This window comes from Mus caroli, chromosome X (assembly GCF_900094665.2).
Source record: "Mus caroli chromosome X, CAROLI_EIJ_v1.1, whole genome shotgun sequence".
NCBI classification, from domain to species: domain Eukaryota; kingdom Metazoa; phylum Chordata; class Mammalia; order Rodentia; family Muridae; genus Mus; species Mus caroli.
Genome location: NC_034589.1, coordinates 107,806,705 through 107,812,526, shown reverse-complemented (window position 1 = coordinate 107,812,526; position 5,822 = coordinate 107,806,705). Strand labels below are relative to the sequence as shown.

At 33.6% G+C, this 5,822-nt stretch overlaps 1 pseudogene; it reads left to right on the top strand.

Moving 5' to 3' along the window:
• The window catches only part of LOC110286354, a 93,410-nt pseudogene extending 92,559 nt beyond the window's left edge, over positions 1–851 (top strand).
• Positions 852–5,822: the final 4,971 nt, after the last annotated feature.

The window sequence follows — 5,822 nt, the reverse complement described above, 5'->3', positions numbered from 1 at the left end:
TTGAAGATATGGGCACAGGGGAAAAATTCCTGAATAGGACAGCAATGGCTTGTGCTGTAAGATCAATAATCGACAAATGGGACCTCATAAAATAGGCTTTTTATATTGATGCTTACAAATAAACTTAAATCAGTGATGTTCTACTTTGTATTTTCTTATCTAGACTTTGATGTCAAATGGGTGTTTATTCTTTCTGTCTTTTCTGTATATTGGACACATATACTATTAAATCATTTTTAAAAGGGTCCACTACATTTTAAATTTGGAGAACTGAGAGGGCAAGGGTAGAACAGATATTTTGAATTAGAATATAATGTTTTTAAAGTTTAACAATATTTTCACAGTTTTATTTTATGTTTTACTTTTAACAATTTTGAACTGCTCTTTCCTTTCTGCCACTGCCATACAATCCAGACTGAGGAAGACTTAGAAACTCTGGGGCCATGTGAGCCATGGAAACTCATCGCAGAGTAGGTAAGCACCACAAGCTCCCAGGAGAAGGCGGGAATGCTGGAGACATGCATCACCACAGGATCAGCTTTGACAAATATCATCCAGGGTACTTTGGGGAAGTTGGTATGAAATATTACCACTTGAAGAGGAACCAGAGCTTCTGCCTAACTGACAACCTGAATAAATTATGGACATTGGTCAGCGAGCAGACACGGGTCAATGCAGCAAAAAACCAAGACTGGAACAACATCATTGATGTTGTTCGATCAGGCTGCTACAAAGTTCTGGGGAAGGGGAAGCTGCCTAAGCAACCTATCATCGTGAGGGCCAAATTCTTCAGCAGAAGAACTGAAGAGAAGATTAAGGGCGTTGGAAGTGCCTGTGATCTGGTGACTTAAAGGTGAGGTTAAATGCTAACATTTTCACAAAAAAAATAATCTAACCGTATTTTTCCTTATTTTTAAGGTTATGACATTAAGTTATAACCATTGATTTTTAATTTTTAAAAAATTTTATTTGTTCATTTTTGGGATCTCAATACAATTATATTTCTTCCTTCCCTTTCTTCCCTCAGAATCCTACCACATATGGCTTCTGGCTCTCTTTCAAATTTATGGCCTGCTTTTTATCAATTGTTATTTAAATCATATATGTATTTGTATATATATATATATTTATATATATATATATATATATATATTCCTTCATATAACCTGTTGAATCTATTAATGTTACTTTGTGTATGTTTTCAAGGTTGACAGTTTTGGCAATGGACAACCAACTGGTGTGCCCTTCCCTAGAGATGTTCACCTCTCCTACCACTAACTTTATTCAGTAACCTGTAGTACTTTGTGCAAGATTGAGGCCTCTTGGGCATTTTCCCTCCCACTTTGACCTGGTCTATGATGTCTTTTTGAGCAAACATTTGAGCAGGTATGTTGTTAAGTCTTTATAGGTCGAACTTCTGATATTACTAGGAGACACCATTCTACAGCAAACACTATAATCCTCCTACTCTTATAATATTTCCATCTTCCCTTCCACAGAATTGCATAGGCTTTAGGTGTGGGAGTTTTTCTAGGTGAAACCATTAGGACTGAGTTTTACAATTCTTAGTTTTATTGGTGTGGCTCTCTGAAGTTCTCTCCATCTGTTGCTTTTCTTATGGGATCATCACATGCATTTTATATTGTTTCAGTTATATTCTCTTGATATACCGCTTGTATACTTATATGATGATATATATTGATAAGTTTATGGAATTTATTCAAATAGTTGTGGTACCTAAGAACTCGAATTTTCAGAATAGAACCTGGAGAAAACTTAATTTGGCAATTTGTTTTTTTGTTTGTTTGTTTTTTGTTATTGTTTTGTTTTTGAGGGTTTTTTTTGTTGGTTTTGTTTTTGTTTTTGTTTTTGTTTTTGCTATTTGGTCATTGTAACAAAATACCTGACAGAAATGTAAGTGGGAAGTGCTTTGTCCTACCTTAAAGTTCAAGTGCTTAAGTTGTATATTGATGGGGGAAATGTGGTAGATGGATTGATATATGGCAATTGGATGATGTGAGAGCTACTAATAAGAAGCTACTGACTAGGAAGCAGAGATAATATGACTGAATCAGAATCAACTGGCTCTAAAACACATGCAATGACCCATTTCAGCAGCCAGTTTGCAAAGCTTTCCAAAACTGAGCTAATAGCTATGAAACAGTTATGTAAACACATGAGCATACAAGAGCTAACACACAATGTTATATGCTCATGCTTCATAACTTTACTGTCATTTTGTAATGAAAAATTCATTTAGTCTAACCTCCAGAATTTCTATAGTCATAAAACTCCCCAAACCATTCAACAGTCCCAAGTTACTTGTGTGATGATCTAAAGACATCCTCTAGATGTGAACCTTCATTAAATGAAAAGAAAACTATAAAATATAAAGCTAAAATATATAATGAGTATCACTCATTCAAAATGAAAGAAATGGGAGTATACAAGGAAAGATTATACCAAAACAAAGACTGAAACCTAGGAGGCCAATGATCAAATATTTTCAGTTCATGACCAGTATCTGCTTCAATATTCTTGGTGATAACTTCCTCCACAGCCATAGGACTCTATATCAGGCATGAATTTTCTCTACTCAGTGCCACAGCTATTCCTGTAAGACTTTCCATATTCACAGCATGGCCAACATCTTAGTGTCTCCATTGTAACTTAAGTTTTGTCTCTGCAGTGAAGCCATCCTTGGTACATACTGCCTAGCTTTATTGATGGCTTTTAGGAAAAGTATTCAACTTTCAATGACTTATATAGATCTTGTATCTTACATGCCATTAAAGATGCCAAATTCTAGTGCCATCCATTGATGTCATCAATACCTGCTTATCACAGTTGCAGAAAATTTCTTTGATTCTGAACTTGAGAATGTATTTCCCTATGAAGTTCTCTTCAAGAGGAAAATTCTCGTGGTGATATTCTCTGTTTAGCATCTCTTTTTTAGATCCTCCCATTACAAATAAGAATGAGTATTCTTTTTTTTTTTCAAATTAGCATGCTGTTTTGTAACATGGAATCTCTTATAGATGGAGTATTTAGAAGGCACTTCTCCTATTGTAACAGTCCTAGTGTCCAGAGTTGCAACTACTTTGTTTCCTCCTTCACACTTCTGTCTTTGCCATGCTGCATATTTTTCTCATCTTTGTGCTGTGAATTTCACTCTTGTTCACAATAATTCTCACCAAAAGGGATGAGCAGTAAATATACTTCAGCCTTCATGCCACAGTGTCATCACCAAGTAAAATTTCCTACACCAAGTAAATTCTGCATTGTTGTTCATTTACTGTCACTCTAGTTTTCAGGACATGTGAAGGATGCAGCCAGATTCTGAATATATCTATCTACATATTGAAGAGCAAACAAACAATACAAAATTTGCTAAATCCAGGAAGCATTGTAATCCCTATCTGGCTCTGAAATATCAAGCCCTGATTTGAGAATCACTAACAATGATTGACATTGAAATGCTGAAGAAGATAGAGTCTGATGTCAGTAGCTAGAAGAACTCACTAAGAAATAAGAATATCTTGCAACCATGCATGTTCAGATTTTTGTTTCTCTGGTTTCTTTGTTATTTATACCTCTCATTACAAGGCACTGTATATTCATGAAAGTTCCTTACCCCAGTCCCCATTCACTGTCCCAAGTGTCTATCATTTTTAGAATTGCCTCTATAGATATTATCTAGTCTCAGGACCCCTTGTAGTCTAATCAAGTTCATAAACTAGACCATCCTTTCTATACTTTAATACTTGGCTCTTTTACTTTCATTGACTTTATATTGATTTAAGTATATGTATTTAAGGTTGTAAATTACATGCTACTATCAGTTTAGGAGTACCTTACATATTTTACCATGTCATATTATTTAAGCATAAAATTATTTAGTCATAGATATGTTATAATTTTTCATTTTCTTATTAGATTTCTTTTTTGATACATGTATTGTGTAATATATTTCAGTTTCTAAATAAATATGACTCTTTAGACATTTTTGATATGTCGTTCTTTAATGTCTTTATTCTCAAATGTGGACAATTTTAGTGATTCCTTTAAATTTTTGAGGCTCTATTTTATCATTTTTAATTATGTTCATGTGTGTACCTGCTTATAGTTTTGTATACATAAATGAATGTACCTGCAGTGGTCAGAAGAAAGCATCATATTCCTTCAAGAAGAGGTTAGAAGCAGTTGTAAACTGCCTGATAGGATGCTGAGAACAGAACTCTAGTTCTCTGAAAGAGTGGCATATATTTTCAACCTCTGAGCCATCTTTCTGGCTTTTCTTTGGAATTTTTAAATTAAAAAATTGTTCTTTGGAACATGTATAAAAAGTATACTGACGTTTTTCTATTCTTTACTACCTCTAGCTACAGGTCCTCTTTCATTAAAATTTATTTCTCATATTTATAACAATTAATTTTATTTTATAACTCACTGGACTTAACTAGAATATGGAACAATGTATTTAAATTATCTATGGGGGTCTGCTAAATGCTGCAGATACACAATTTATATACACATTAAGCCAATGATGACTCCTGCTCTCCTGGAATCTGTGAATAGTTATTCATTCAACTTTAAGAGATAGGGTCTCATAAACCTCTCCCTCATCAGTGCCTGTTTACTGACACAGTCCAGTGTTAGTCCAGTACATATAACTGTATCTATTGTCAGTTCATGGATGCATTGTTTGTTTCAATTAAGGAATGATATTTTATGGCTCTTTATTTATCTTATATCTCTTACATAAATCTTCCCCTATTTTCCATAATCTTTCTGTTGTTCTACACAGATTGGTTTAAATGTTTTAGTTATGGGTGGAACTTCAATGATTTTTTTTGTCATGAGTAGCTAAAAATCTTTATATTTATCACCATTCCCTATAAAGAGAGCCATCTTTGATTGTGGTTAAAGTAGCTTTTGTCTATGGCTTTAAAGATAAATATTTAGGAGTTTGATGCTACATCACCTTAACAAAGCAATAGTAGGAAGTTTGCTCATTGGTCCTACCACCTTCTCAGATATCATCAAGAACACCTAAAATCCAATCATAGGACAGTTGGTTAACTACACAAAAGTCATTCTACTATTGCATCAAGGGCATATCTTGACTAATTGTTGGTCTGTGGCTCAAAATTCTTGCAAATAGGTAAGACTATTTTACCATTTTTCCAATAGCAACTTGTATAGTAACCAACGTTGCTCTGAAAGCCAGCCTGCCTACAGGTAGGAGGTTTCCAGTTCCCTTCTAGCTTGCTTTCTTTCACTCTATATCTTAAAACAAAGGTAAGCTTCTAGTAAAGGGCTAACATCCTCAGTTCTATTGAACAACCAAGAGGACCAATGAATGCCTGTATTATTCAAGATCCCCTTGGTATTTTCCTGGCAAAAACTTATGAAAAAATCAAACTCTGAGTACTAGACATGTTGTTTGGTAGTTTGTTGAGAATTTTGTGTATACATTCATCATAGAAATTAGTCTTTGTGTATGTGCTATATATGCATATTACTTTGTTTTGTCTTTATTTGGTTTGGGTATAATAATTCTAAACTTCATATATAGTTTGAAAATGTTTCTTTCTTTTTTGTGTAATAAAATATTTTGGGGGTATTCTGTTAGCTCTGTGTCTTCAAAAGTCTAGTAGAATTTTATAGTAAATCTATCTGATGCTTTTATTTCTTTCTTATTTTTTATTGTTTTGGGGGACATCTTATTACTGTTTCAATCACATTGCTGGTTTTATATGTTTAAATTTTGTATTTCATCCTAGTTTAATAGTTATGAATTATGCTTCTAGAAATTAATT